The sequence below is a fragment of the Aphis gossypii genome, chromosome 2, assembly GCF_020184175.1.
Source record: "Aphis gossypii isolate Hap1 chromosome 2, ASM2018417v2, whole genome shotgun sequence".
In the NCBI taxonomy this organism is placed as follows: domain Eukaryota; kingdom Metazoa; phylum Arthropoda; class Insecta; order Hemiptera; family Aphididae; genus Aphis; species Aphis gossypii.
The window spans coordinates 74,943,437-74,960,597 of record NC_065531.1 but is presented as its reverse complement, the minus strand read 5'-3'; the positions used below and the strand labels follow the sequence as shown (position 1 = coordinate 74,960,597).

General features: G+C 25.3%; 1 protein-coding gene across 1 annotated transcript in view; it reads right to left on the bottom strand.

The window, feature by feature from the left end:
* LOC114126333 (probable G-protein coupled receptor CG31760) overlaps nt 1-14,415 on the bottom strand; it is a 133,445-nt gene extending 119,030 nt beyond the window's left edge. Inside the window, exon 1 of the mRNA XM_050199889.1 lies at nt 13,898-14,415. The gene's annotated coding sequence lies outside the window, so the exon portion shown is untranslated. The remainder of the gene's footprint in view (nt 1-13,897) is intronic.
* Between the last annotated feature and the right edge of the window lie 2,746 nt (nt 14,416-17,161).

The window sequence follows — 17,161 nt, the reverse complement described above, 5'->3', positions numbered from 1 at the left end:
TTATTGTTATTATCAAAATCATTATTTTGATAGATATAATTTTGGAATCCTGATGTCATTTTATTCGTATATTAAATGATTTTAAATTATTATAAAACTAACATTTTGGAAAAATGGTTACTATTTTATATTTTACGTCGTTCGTCACCTAACAGATACAGACAAATATAATATATAATTAATAATATTGAATATAAAAATTTCAAAGTCTGATTGACCAATATTTCTTTATTCATTGTGCATATTATGGACATTTGTATATTACTATAAGATACTGATTTTTGATGGGCACGAGAAAATAATCAATGGGTATCAAATCACCCAAATTGGGTATGCTGCTTAATAGATTTTGCGACGCCCATTTTTCTCTTACCCGGAAATTCATGACTGGTTGACGGAAGTCGGAAGTTGTGCAAAGCGCTGAAACACAATCTCGTTAGTTTGTTAGTTTATATTTTTTTCTGAGAATAAGGAATATCGTGCTGAATCTTAACATTACAGTTACATAGTACTTATTTTTTATAATATATTTCAGTTAATTAATCATTATTGTATGGCTATCATTTCAAAATCAGATTATAATAAAGTGACTAGATTTGTTAAAGTTCGACAAGCAACAATTGCGTGTGCCATATTTTAAGACTATGGAATTCCAACTGATTAAAGTAAACGAGTATAGACGACATCGGGTATAATCAATAGGTATAACAGGGTCGACCCAACATACCTACTTATTTATATTATATTTTAATTTTATTTGAAGACAATCGAACATCGACTGTTAATATTTTCCGGTAAACTAAGCTATTACGTAATACAATATATGTACCGTTCAATACTTGTTAAATTACCTTTTATTTTTCATACGTAAAAAATAAATATATTTTTGTCAATCGATAATAATAATATCTACATTAACTATACGTACCCATATGTTTTATTGTTTGTTTGATATTTTTAACATCATATTGCACACACCAGCGTACTATGATAATAGTTGAGAAATATTTTTCAATAGAGATTCTTCGATAAAGCTAGATATCAATCCAACATAAAAAACAATTTTTTTTTTACTAACATAAAATTCAATCATTTAGTTTCAATTCTAACACCTATATTTAGGTATATTTTATACTATATTATTGTAGAAACTACGCGAGTTCACTTAAGTGAATTTTCATTTGAAGACTAATGATTTCCCGATTATATCAGTTTGTCAACTGTATAAAGTTTGATCGACTGCAAATACATTTTTCAAACCCAGTGAACCCACATCTAGTTTTCTTTATATTTCACTATATTTTTCATACCAAACGAAAAACAGTGGGCAAAATGCAATAATAAAAACAATACGAATCGTTTTGGTGAAAAATAGAATACAAACAGTAGGAGGATATTACTTGTGGCAATAGGCGAGTGCCGAAAAGCCGCTATAATATGTTATTATATGAATCTGGGAAAACATCAGATGGATGAAATTGTTCCCAATACACCAAAAACTAAATGTAATTATTATAGACAACAAATCTATGATATGCTGCACTGTTTTCAGATCTTTTATGTGACCAAAAAAAAGTCGATTTGTGTGAAGTAGCAATTTTATCGCTTATGGTTTTCTGTAAGCCATATAGTTATTAGAATTGCCACAGAGTCTTATCCGGTAGTTATATAATATACGAACTAGTTACTAAACAACTATAGCCTTCAACCAATAAAAACCATAGTATGTGTGTTTAAAAGACTAAAATATTTTTCTAACGTCTAATGTTATTATATGTATATTTGACGTCTTCATTTCATAGGTTTTGATAACGAGTTCGGATTCTAAAGCTGTAAAAAACTCAGTGAAAAATATAATATGATATACAAACATACATTTTGCAAAATATGCAATATTATATTATTAAATGACTTCGAAACGCCAATACAATTATTCTCACATATATCTTAAGTATATAATATAATATTCTATGCATTGTATATTATACCTACGTAATATTTTTTATTTACAACGTTCTAAATTTTCTTGAATTTTAATTTTTTTTTCTGATTATAAAAGTTTTCTAATGTAACATACCTTTATGATATATTTTATTTAGATATATTTTATAGTATACCATTTTTAGATAGTATTTTATCACAAGACTACTCATAAGTCATAAAAAGTATATGAATGTAACCAACTAATTCGTTTCAGTTTTTTAATTCCAACAATTGAATAAAATAAAACAGTTGTTGAAGATAATTAATTAATTAGATGAATACAGTAAAAGTCTACTGTTTACAACAGTAAAATAAAATTGGTAACGTTAGGTCCTCTATAATTCCAATGAAAATCGCAAACAACGAAGAAAATCCTTTAGGTACGCGTGAAATACTGTTAAATTAAAAGTACTTCGGAAAAAAAAATAATAACAAATAAAGAAAATCTGATATTCATTATAACTATCACATTAACTAAGTGTTTGATAATTTGATTAATTTATCCAATACTGAATGAAAAATATAAAATATTTTTTATAACTTATAAGTACTAATTACTTTTTATAAAATATTAAAATATAAAAAGCAGTTTGTCATGCAATTAATTTATATAATTATCAGAAAAAAAAACAATTATGTTATTAAAAAAAAAAAAAAAATAATAATAATAATAATAATAATGGGTAAAAATGGTTTAGTAGTATTCAAAATAATCAGGAATCACTAAAAAACACCTACAAAAAATGTGGATATTTAATAAATGAAGGATTTTAATCAAATGTATTTTTTTTTTTTCTTGGTATTTCAAAAAAGAATACTCATAATGATTAATAAATACTTACAGCACATTTAAATTAGCATTTTCTATAAATTTTTGTTTTTGAGCAAACATAATTAATCTAAAACATTTGGTATAAAATATTAGTTTCTCACAAATATCGGACAATTATCAAAAATTTGAACACAAAATTCATCGTCAAAATTATGAAAATTATTTCCCGTCCATAAATATATATAATATTTTTTTTATGTAACAACACATGATAACATCAAATGTATTTATAAATATATCATGTTTAAATTAAACTAATAAAAAGATTATGTTCATTACAGTATTGAAATGTTAATAATAAATAAATTAAAAATAAATAAATAAATAACCAATAGGAAAAATTTGCTACATTAATGAATAAACAATAAGTAATTAAATAACCTCAATAATATCATAAGATAGTTACATCTTTGAGTTTTTTTCAAGCTATACGTTATTCTAACTATTAGTATTGTAAACTAAAATATACTAAGAAAACATTATTAATCTAGAAAAAAGGAATTTATTATCTACTATATTTAATTTTTTGTCAAAAATGAGATGATAACATAAAATTACAGTTTCAATTATTTAGTCATAATTTATTAACAGATGATTTGTGTTCTTTACTAGACTGTAAATAAATTATTTAATCAATCAGGTTTTATCATCATTCCTTTGAGTATCATAAACAATAGACTTTTATTTTATTAATTGCACAATAATAAATTAAAAAATATAATGTAAATATTTAAAAATAATAAACGAAAAGTAATTGAATTTTAAAATTATATACCTATATATATATATATAAGATTTTTTTTTTTTTGATTTTCCAATTACGTTGCGTTTAATCTCATTCTAAAAAGAAAATATCGTCGAAAAATCTTCACTGAAGAACTAATAACGCTTGAGGCTCGTAAGACTCGTTTTACCAGTCACCAGACACTTGCAAATATGATACTCTTTGAATTAAATTGTGGTAAGTGATAACAATAATTTCTCGATTCTGATAGAACGCGAATTTTATTACTTGTGCACAGACTATGATTATAATATTTTTTTACAAGAGACTAATAATAACATTTCAGCTTTAAGTATTTTATTGAATTTTCGAGAATGGTTTTCAATTGCCTGCATCGAGTGCATTGGTAAAAATTGTTCAGTTGGAATTCCCAGCGGGCCATTACCACCGGTAAACGCCACACAGTAGATACCGATTTTAGTACAATAAAATATGATAACTTTCAGCAATGGTTACGTGCATAATATTATAGGTGTATTGAATAAAAACTTTTTCCAACGTTATACACTTATTATCAACAAAAATAAGGCGACAAACAATGTGTTTATTATGTTTCAACTTATACGACACAACTATATCGTACTCAACTTGTCTGAAATTAATTTTATAGTCCTCATTAAACTGAGTGACTAATAATAATGACATAAAATATCTAACAGGCATCCCGAGTCGACGGCACCCTTCTCAGCTAAGCTAATTTGAATTTATTTTTTTGGGGGTTTTGAATTGTTTGTATGTTTATTTTTTGGCAGAGTTTACAGGTGAACCGTAAGTGAAATACGCATTATAATGAACGAAACGCGTGCAGCAAAGTGGTTTCCTCTATAAAGTAGCATCGTAAAACATTTTACATGGAAATTTGATCTCGACAAAAGACTAAAGATGGTTTAGCAAGCAATTTAACAGTCGTTAAAAATTGTCATAAACGACGAGGTTATTAAAGAATTTATAATTCTAGTTATATGGTTTTTGTGTATAGTATCCTATTATACGAATTACGCTTTAATCGTTATACTTATTATATTAGGTATTAGTGTCATATTTTAAAATTACAAAAAAATATCTTGGACACAAAAATATGAAAATGAGTTTGCTTAATGGAATTCTCTGGAGTTAAATAGGAAAACGACGTTATTAAGATGTAAAAGAAACAGATATTATTAAAATCTAATAAAGTTGTATACTTTTATTGTTCCTTTATATTTTCTTATTTAATCTAAAATATTTATAATTCCATTACAACATCCTTATGTTCTTTTAGTAACGATAAAATATATTATCTTGAGGATGTGATGAACATCATATTGAACTATATGATCTGAAGCTTTACCATTTTTAGGCTGGTAGTACTCACGTACAGTCTATTTAAATGTAACGTGTAGAGGCTTCAAGTAGGTAAATAGGTTTGAAATTTCGTCTCAAAAAAATTGTTTAATAACCTTATTACTTTTATATTGTAATTATAATTTACACAAAGTACATTATAAACTAAAACTAGATTTTATAATCTTCATAATAATTTTATTCTATTATCCTTTTATACTTGAAAGTTTTAACAAACACTTCTTTTTTTAACTCTGTACAGGTATTTATACATAGGTACGTAAATATATAAATACATGCCGTGCTGCTATTTTAGTTTTGATAAGTAAGTTTATTATAATAGTAGGCGGTTTGGTATTTTACATTTTAAAACGAAATAGTTTTGGTAAAGCTGCACATATTAATTAATGATCTAACAACAAACTAGCATGATTGTTATACATTAAAGAAATAAAATGAAAAGGTTTAACCGTATAAGGACTTTATTAGGAACATTAAAACCTACAAAGAAAAATAAATAAATATAAACCAAAAGAAGATTTTTAAGACTGAAAAATTAATTAAAAATAGCAAAAATAACCGTTAAAATGTGATCTACATATTGTGTAGTATTAAACGTTATTTTTGATTATATATTGACACGAACTAAGAATTTTGGTCGTTCAATAACAAAAATTATATATATATACAAATCAAAAGTATTATAATATAGTCGTTTATAATAATATAGTTTTATTTTTATTTTCAATAGGTAAACAATTTTTAAGGCAGAAAAAACAATAAACTATACATATTAAACCCACAATCGATATATAAAGATGCTATTTTGAATTTGTTTAAACAAAAAGTTCTCAGAATTTTTCGAAATAAAAAATATAAAAGTAAGTTACAGTTAAGTTACAAGGAATTCGTAAAATGTTTTACCTTGTATAATTTTTCATTGATATATTTTTTTTCAATTTTCATGTACAATTTTCAAATATTTATATACATTTTGATTTGTTAAAAAAAATTTTTCTTTCAAACATAAATTAATTTGAAATTATTTTATTCCGTGTACAGAATACGACCACGTTTAAAATTAAAACGAATTTCATAGAGACTATCAATTAAAATATTTAGTATCGCGGTATAATAGTGCATTTTATTTTGGTTTATTAATTTAACATTGCAAACTAATTATTTCTAAAAATAATTGACGTTTTATAAAAAAAATTTTATTTACACAATGTGAAGTCATTTTAATGAATTATATTTTTACCATTTTTTTTCTTTTATTGTTATCGTTTTTCATTTTTATACTTTTTGAATGAAATCATATGCTTTTAATTCCAAATTCCTAAAATAATATTTTCTAAGATTTTAGGTGTATAAAAATCGAATTTCAAACAAGTAGTTATAATAAGTTATAAATATTTATATTTCAAATTACCTAAGTAATAATTGATCAACAGCTTACAAAGGGTATCTTTAGTACCACTTTATTCATCTATTCTTTAAATATTGATACCATACTAATTAAATTCACAAACAATAATAATAATATGTATATTATTATAATATTTTTTTTAATGTTTGTGAATTTTTAGAATAATTAGTTCAATCTAATGTATTAATAATAATAAAAAAAAAACTATATACTAATATAACTCAATTATATCAAAGAAAGAAATTATAATCGTTTTCAGTATGCAATATAACTAAAATTTAACTTATCTATTACAGTGATTTTCTTATTAATCAGATACATAATAATTATAATCTTTCTCCCGTGGTGCCTTTATATCGTACTGCTTAATGAAATTGCTGTTAGAAATATTAAATTAAAAATATATATCATTCAAAAAAGTATATCTACACAAATGAATGTAAAAAAATGATCCCACTTATATTATAGTTTCATTTGTTTCAAACACAACATAGATAGCAAATGTCAGACATTGTAAAAAAGAATACAAATCTACTTTATACCAAATGGTATGAACTATGAAAAGTACATCAAAATCCAATTACTCGGCGTCTATCAAAAATTCAAACAAAATATATAAATATAAATGCTAGCGTATATTTACAGATATGTTCCTTGAACTTTATAGATAAAAACGTTTATGAATCTAATCTTAAAAAATAGATACTTCTGAAAATATTTCTAAATGATAACTCAAAATAGTAATATCAGCTACAAAAATAATTTTACATACTGTTATATATACTGAAACTGCAGATTACGTAGTCTATTATTTAAGATAATAATATCACAACCAAAAAAAAAAATCTATAGAATACAATTATTAATATATAATTGCCTAAAAAGTTTCAAAATTTTGAGATATATAATATAAATATTCAGATAATAATATTGAAAAAATTATAAATATATTTGATCTATAGAATTTTAATAAACGATTTTTTACAAGTTATAAAGTTTTTATCAAAACATTGCTGCTCTTATACATAGTTTTTATAAATCATTAATAATAATTGTCATACATAGAAAATTTGTAAATACATAGGTACAACTTACAGTAAATATAGTGATAATTTTATATGTAATACATATTATAAAGAGGAACAAAAATATAACACATTTTTTTTTTTACATATATTTTTACGTTATAACAACAACATTCAGTATTATATATTGGTATATTACAAACAGTTCTGACAACATACATATATATATATATATAGTTTTCTTAACGCTTTTAATATTATTACTGTTAAAAAAAAACATAGAGTTCATGTTACCAATTTAAACTTGAGCAATATTTTTTTATTAATTTAATATAAGAATTGTATTATTAAGATATCCATGTATATTGTTAACCTGAAAGTTAATTTAAAACCTCAAAAATTCACTAAACTGTACCTATACTTAGTTCGCGTAGAGTGTACCTCGTTATTGAGTGATTGTAATAATTTTGTTATTCAAATTCAATGATACGAGTATATCATATAGTATACAAAAAACGATTCTGAACTTGGATGGTTTGTCTGAACATATTTTATTTCAAAAGATATTTTATGATTATAGGTATATTTTTATATTTGAATTTTTAGTATAGTGTAATTTATTTTTCATTTAGTAGATACGGTATATTGAACTAATTATTGTCAAAAACTAATTTCATTCATTATAATACTATGGCTGTTAATATTATTTCATATAATATTACCAGTTATTATTAACTTATAGTTAATACCGATAGTGACATACCGCAGTGTAACAGTGAAAATAATTTTACGGTATACAATATAAATAGATTAAAATCAACTCCTATTATGAACATTTCCTTGTGTACCTATAGTAAAATTAATACAGTTTCAAGTCAATAAAAATATTTTTTTTTTAGTTCATGACTAAATATTAAATTTCTTAAAAATTTGAACATGAAATGTCCAAAACAATAATTGCATTAATGTATTTTTATTTTTTAAATTTTTAAAGATTTCTATAAAAACGCATAAGAAACCTTGTATAACATATTCAAATAACAAATTGATAATAATAAAATAGTTAGCAAATTTTATCAACATTTAATTTCAAACAATTATGATAAAAAATTGTGTAAACATATTTTTAATACTATGAAATTGCTATAATTATATTATGTTACTTATCATTATTATTATTAAATTGATAATTTTTTTGATACAGTAATACAGTATATAACATTTTACATTTCTATTCACACTTGAAAAAAAATTGAAAATCCGTAATATTATATTTTACATCTGTTTGACTATGCAAAAACATTTTATCAACATTTTTTTTTTAAATATTTGTTAAATTTAAAAAACTAAAATTACTCAAAGGTGTAAATATTTTGTTTAATAATACCATATTTTTTGTTTTTAGTTTCTCGTATTTTATTTTGATTATTAAAAGAAGTATACCGATAATTTTTTTTTTACTCCCAAAATATCATCATGATCAGTTTTAATTTTATGTTAAGCAAAATATTCATATTAAGATTTCAGTTTATTTTCAATTGAGGTTGCTGAGATTTTTTTTTTAATTTCTCATTTATCGTTGGTTTTTTAGAAGAAATAAAAGAGGAATTAATATTTTGTGTAATACACTTCATTCGTATGCTCTCTCGTTATACGGACTGAGAATCCGTATCATTGTCAAGTACCCTCATGTTATTGACAAACCATTCCACGAACAATGAAATAATCAATCACTTCGACCGTATATCGGTGACTTACTCTTCACTTCAAACAAGCATTTTGAAACATATTATATATGCTTACGCACCATCTAGTCTCATCGCCCTGTTCGCCAAACCCTGTGGGCATTGGACTTCATGTCAACGTGCTGCTATTTATTGTGTTGAACTATGGATACGTAAGAATATTTTCCCATTATCTGTACAATAAACACACTTGGTATCAAAGTGATTTACAATAAAGAAATAGCCTGTAGCGTGTTACTTCTAACGCATAGATACTTCGATTTGAAAACTTAATATCCAAAAACTAGCACAAAGTATTTCGGAATAAGAAGTAAATAATTTCTCAAATTTTATTGAAAAAATATATTTATGAAAGTTTTAAATCATATACGCAAAAAAGTTTTTTCTTTAAATGTGAAAAAAAAGCAACTCAATACTTATTCAACATGCGATTTTCACCAGAATTAGTTTAAAAATGTTTTTCACTCAGTTAAATTTACAATTCATAATTTTAAAATCGTGTTTACTGAAGATTCTAATAGTTATTTAAACATATTTAAAAGGTAATTATTATAAATTAGTATAGAAGCAAGACTTTTAGTTGATGTTTGGTAATAAGCATTTTACTTTGTTGTAAAATGTATAATACACACTAGTATAATACAGACACGATTCAGGAATATGTTGTTAATTAGAAAATGTAAAATAATATATACAATATAAACATTAAAATTTGTAAATTTTAATTTACTAACGAAACTTACAAAACACTTTGTACGTGTTTATACGTTGTATGTACCTACCTATATATTATATTATGATCAAAAGGTATAACGAATGTACATCTATGACGCTGCTTTAAAAAATTATACATCAAAATTTACTATAACTAAATAACATCTATGGTTGCTTTAATTTTGGAAATTATAATTTAGTTTTACATGTGTACTTTTCCCAAAACCAAAATATTTGCCTAAATATATTACATTAATATTAAAATATTTTCTGTTATTTCAGATTTAGTGAAAACACTAACATATTTACTTTCATAATATCAACTTACATGTAAATATTAATAGGAAACATATAGAGCTAATACTCATATGTCAGTAATAACAAATATGTTTATAAATTATAGTAGTCTGGTTCATTAACCTGATAATTATTTCGTACATTATGATTATTAAACATGATAAAATCAATAATATAAACCAATATTCGATTGCAAAACAATTGCATTTTAATTTGTCAATCGTATTGATACTTAGCAGTTAGGTATTTTAAATGCAAATCAAAACCATCTATTGTGATACGAAATTAATATTCTTGAAGCGTTTACTAGCAGCTCATCTCTTAGTGAATACGGTAAAAAAATACATTAAAACGTTTTTCAGATATTGCTTTATATGAACAAAAAATATTTTTAGAATGTTTGATTTTTAAATAGTATATTACTTGTACATAGAAAATATATAGGTAGTGTGAATGCAATGTTTACAAAATACAAAATAGTTTATAGTTTTATAAATTAAAATCTTGAGTAACACCAATAAAGCTATATATGACAAAATATACTTAAGTAATACGTTTTAAATTTAAACTATTAAATTATGAATAATATATAGTATTATAATACAGGTAAAAATCTAATAGATAGGGTATTAAATGTTAGCATTCACTAAATGTATTAATCTGATAAAATATTATGTTAGAAAAAACTTATTTCAAGAAAATATATTATTTCATAAATTAATTACATTTTACATTTCGAGTAAATAAGGAAATCAATATTTTATGGAACTTAAAATAACATAAAAATCAAATTACGGAGTAAAAAATTCAAAAAAATAAAGTCAACCCAATCCCTATAACATATATGAAATTAAATATAGCTATGCTATTATACAACATTAATATTTAATTAGTTAATACCGTAATGTACGTTTTCCAGGAAACGAAGTAGTAAAATACACGATGAACTCGTTATACCATACGTAAAAGTAACTTCGTTAATATATTATATTAGATTAAGTGTAATGCGGAAATATGTTTTTTAAAGGATTTTGATATCATAGCAGTAGTGTTAAATATTTAAAACAAAAAAATATAATATGTTTTCTAAAATCATATTTTATAGAAATATAATATAAAATGTATTTGGTTTAATTTAAGTTTTTCGAAAAACTATAATATACAAATACCTTAGACTTTTTTAAGTGATAAAAAACCAAAATAAAATAAAAATGAATAAACTTATTATCCATATTTGTTCGAACTTTTATTCCCATTGTTTGGAATGAATTTTTACACAAGACTTTATTTTACGTTTACCAATTCTATTTTCCCAAATCTAGTTTTTTCAGTTTTTATGTTTCCTCTAAGTTATTTTGACCTTTGTATCGCGCTCGATTAGCACTGGCAATAAATAAAAAAATATTACGTTCTAAATCACATTTAACATAATATCGACGATATTATTGTGGCAACTGAAAAAACATAGAACTACTACGATAATGATTTATCGTATCATACACAGCTTTACTGCAGTATAAGAAAATTTATCTTTATTTTTCATGGGGTTACAACCAAAACGTGGCTATATTACAGAAATTCCGTATTTATTCTACCTATTCTTCAGTAGACACTATATCCAATTTATTCTCCCCCTTTTACTACGAAATTCCCCAAATCATTATTGCTTAAATGAGGATATTTTTTTAAGTATAAATTGTGTATTAAACGTACTGCCTCCATAATAAAACCGTTTCATTAAAGACGAATAATAAACGTTGGCCATTGTGTGTAGAATAGTTTTCTTTCCCTCGAACATTTAAGAACGTCGTATAGCCGGCGCACATCTTCGTAGTTCCGCTTGAGATATATATATTACAAACAAAAACTGAACATGAAATACATTATTTCTTTCTATTATATTTTTATAATATTTCAATTGTTTAAAATTAATATTATTATTTTTAAACATTTATAATAAACGATAATAATAATTCAAGAAATTTATTAATAATATTATTATATTATAGAAAAATTGGCAAAAAAATTTAAACGAAAACTCCTAAATCAAGTTAGAATATTTTACAAACGATATGATATTATGTGTATTATATAAACGTGTACAATGATAGCAATAAATAATAAACAAAAAACCTTAGGGCCTAGGTGCATTCTAAATAATTATTGAAAATATTATATGCTGTGAAGTTTTAAGAAAGTATATATATATATATATATATAATTCACACGCGATATCCGATCAATTGACTGTGTACTAGCAAACACATCAATACATTGACTTGTCTAACATGTCTAAATTTAACACTTAATTTTACACTTAATTGTAAAAAAAATTATTGACTAATAAATTATAAATGAACTAATATAAAACAATAACACACAAATTTAAATAAGTTGTTGAATTTTATTTTCTAAAATTACATGCATTTTTTCTTTTTTAATTTTTACGTAATAATAAAATACCGAAACAATAATGTTGAGTATATTTTTATGTTTTGCTACAACTTTTGAGACGTGATGGTAACTAATTTTTAAATACAATAGACTATAATATCGTATTAGACTTGAACTGAAATGTTGTCACAAAGTTTTCATAGACTTTCTACCACAAGGTTTAAATTTATATTTGTTTCAGAGTACCTACTATTATGTACAATATTTTGGTCATAAAAACATCCTTGTAATAGAATAATATATTAAGATATATTTTTGTATGTTGTTGTAACTTGTAAAGATATTTTATAATTATTTATAACCATTTATTACTATAACTTAGGATAAACCTTTATTATTTTTATTTTTTAATGCATAATATTTAAACTTGAATTTATAATGTATATTTATTACATTATAGCAATAATTTTATACAAGAAATTATTCAAATTCAAATTATACTTTAATTTTTTAACTATATAATTTATCCATATAATAACATTATAACATAAGCTTATGCTTATGTATTTTTCTTGTTCGACTTAAAAAAATTTATTTTAATATTTTTTTTAGAAATAAAAATAAATATTTTTAAAGAAGGTAGTAACATTTTTTGGAATTTAAGATTATTAATTATTTATCAATACATATATATATATATATTGGTATTTCTTATTAAACTAGTCATTAATTTTCTTTCTTGAGCCAATATAATGTTTTAAATTTTCATTTCCAATAAATTAATTCTTTATATAGGTATATTCAACATATTAAAAATGGATTACCTCATTGTTTTAAGTACCTCCTTAAATAATCGAAAAACAAAAATTAATATATCGATTTGAATAACCTATTAAAGAGTATTAATTTTTATTTATTATCAAACATCTCAGTAAAATTATTTCTTTTCTGTAATATAATATACTTGTTTATTGAAATATTATCCATATTATTAGCATTATTTCACCTATTTTAATTTTCAATATTATTAACTGTACTAAAAATGTACATTAACAATACATTTTCTGTTTAAATGTCATCATAATCGGGTATTTTAATCGGACGTAGGTATATTATTTGTATATTTTCTCAGGTATATTATCGCGTAAATGATTTTAGAGTCTTTTTCGTGAGAATTCATACCGTGACATGCAATGAATATAATATATTTTTATATCGTGCAAACATAATATTGTACTCGACTAGTAATACAATACTACAGTCGGGTATAGTATTATCGTGTAAAAAAGTAAAAATAAAATATAGTAGGTACGCGTGGACCGCGGACGAGGTTTTAATGTTTATACCAATCAATTGAATTGAAAAACTCACCGTAAAAATATAGGCAATAGAGATTCGGTCGGAGAAAATTGGGAGGAGGAAACGTAGGTATATGATCGTTCTCAAAATGCCGTTTCCGTCGCGTACACGTAACGATACGGTAACAATAACAGTATTAATGACAACACAATACTATAACAATATAATATAATAATTATTATTATCACGTCTGTTGCCGACGTGTGCGACGAAGACGGCGGACGACGGCGGACGACGACCGAGACGTCGGTGTACCGTCAAGCGAGGGTAGATAAAGAGGAGAAAAGTTTTCCGAAACTCGAAACCGTGTCGGCTGCGGCGTCGTCGTCGGCCTAACAACAACAACACCCAACGTGATCACGGCGAACCGTCGCGACGTACACTGAGCGCGTCCCCATGACAGCGTGCGCTGATATAGGGCCCTCACACACACACACGCACGCACTTACACACACCTACACACACACACACGCCCTGACGACGACGACTACGACTACGGAGGAGCGTAATCGTTTTTTCCCTGCTCCGGCACCAGACGGCCCCTATTTTTCCTCCGTCCGTCCGCGTACGTCCGTCTTCTCCGACGAGCCAGCTATTTAAAACTGACAATGCGTTGCACCGGATGTGCCCGCGTGCATTGTGCGTCCGTGTAGCCAGTAATAGCAGTACAGTCGCGCGTTCGACCGGTGACCACCGTGTCGTGTTGTTATCGTGCAAACCGGCTCGGCAACGACGACACGACGACGACGACGACGACAATAATAAACGCGACGATAGGACGCGCGTTTCGCCAAAACGGATAAAAAAATGACAACCCCCCCCCCCCCCCGAACCTGCGGGGAGGCGCTACCGCCGCGTCGCGTTACGATATCGTACGATGACAGTGTATATTACGATATGTTATTATCGACACTAGTGCAGGATTTCTCTGGAAGTAGAGGAGGGGCAACAGTGATTTAGGAGTGAACCGCATTCCCCCGTCACCGCCAAAAAACCGGAGCAACAGTTTGCAACGGAGGAATATTAATTTATGAATAATGGCTTGTTTCAGAAATGTACAGCGCACTTGCCCGAAATATAAAGGTCGGCTGAGTGTATAACGCCTGCAGCGTATATTAACAGTAAAATATTATATTCTTCGTGGTTAAACTCGTATTTTTCGTGCTCACGCCAATTTATTAATAAAACCACTACAAAATCCAAAAGCATAGCGCGAAAAGCTCCTACGTTTTTGCACGGCACTTCAAATAATACAATATCATAATTTATAATCTATAAAATGCCGACGGTATGGCGGTATTAGTTTCATGGAATCCTATAGGTTATACTTGGGCGTTTTTTCTTCAGATATTACCATCCCTCGTTATGTATAAATTATATCGTGCCCATGATATTGTATGCAAACATTTTAAAGAAGAAACCAAAAATTTAATGTACCATAATATACTTAATAATAATGTATGAATCGTGCGTCGCTGTAAATATACATACAATCCCAGTGATCAAAACTTCTGGTTTCGGGACTAAAAAGTTAGGATAAATTAACCGTGTGTCGAGTTTAAATAACAAGAACACAAACGCGCGATTTCCCCATGTATATACGATTAAGCGTGAATTTTCGGTTATTATTATTTTTTTTTTATGCGTTAAATTAATTTATATTATATCTATATATATATATCTTGTTGATAAAACGTTTAAAAAAAAGTAAGAGGGATCAGATAGTATTTTGCATTGTTATTAAGTTTTACAACATGCGACATAATACGCGACATTTTTCATATTTAAGTTTTAACACAGAGTATGATTGACAGTGACGGTAAATCAGAAAATTACGTCAACCACTTCATAATATTATAATGATAATTATCGTACCAGCCGACATAAAATAGCCCTCATCATACTTAACGATATCGATTAAAAACAGACACTTTAATTTTACTTGAATAATTTTTTATTTGGTTATAATTTTATGAACAATGTTTTTCCTATCTAGCTAGAGTACTGTTTTTCACTACTTGTTGACATTTTAACTTTTAAAATCATACAATTCTAATAATTTTTATCAGAAAAAAATATATTTTTTACTTTTTAACTTATATAAAATTTCACTATTTAGTTAAAATTAATATAAATATAAAAACTACATGCTCCTATATCAGATGCGGATACAGACCACGATAACAGAGGTGGCAATTTTTAAAGGGCACACGTGATATAAATAAAATTAAAAATATTAATTTTGATAGTAGTATCAAATATGTTACTTCCACATTCTCGTACACAACAAAAAAATAAATAATATCTTATTTAGTAATAACAATAATAATAATAATAATGATTTTATATAGTTATACTAAAACAATTTAGTTTATAAAAATAAATCTGATGATTTAATAATGTATATTGTAAAATCAAATTTTATTTATTTTGGCTTATCGAAAATTGCTATGTCCAGAAATTCATTTCACTTAATTTCATCATTGTTTACCTAAAACTCATACCTTAATTCGATTTCTCCTTTTAATTTATTTTCAATTACGTCTTGAGAGATAAATCAGTAGACAGAAGATTTCTAAATTTTTCCATTAAATGTTTTATTTTATTGTCAATAATGCATTTATTCGAAAATTCACGAGTTAGGTAAAAACAAATCCAAAACGAAAATTCCAATTATTATTTTATCACTAAAACGACTAATTAAATCACTGTTAATAAATGGGATGAAAATTGTGATTTAATAGTAATCAAGTGGATTATTAATATTTGTATTTGATCTCTTAGACAATTTAGTAAATACATCGCCAATGCAGTTAAACGGAAATATTTAACTTTTCAAAAGGTGTTTCTACGTGTAATTATCAATTATCAAATAATTAAAATTTAAGAATCTATACACTCCTGATGTTTTTCTTTTAATTGACAACATATTGCTTATTATATTAGTAACAACAAATTTGCTTTATTTTTTAGACTACAATAAATTAATAAATAACTAATTGATGAGTTTATAGAAAACATATTAACAATAACATGTAAATCTACTATAAACTTGTATCATAACAATGGTTTTGAAAGATTGTGAGCTTTTGTAGATGTTGCTAAATCAGAATATTCAGAAATACCACCTAAGTATAAGACTTATACACAACAAATCCCTTACATATACAATATACATTATACATGATATACAAATATAATTTTGTTTTTATTTAATATCTAATCTCTATAATTTCATATAATAACAATAATAATATGTTTAAACATACATTACAT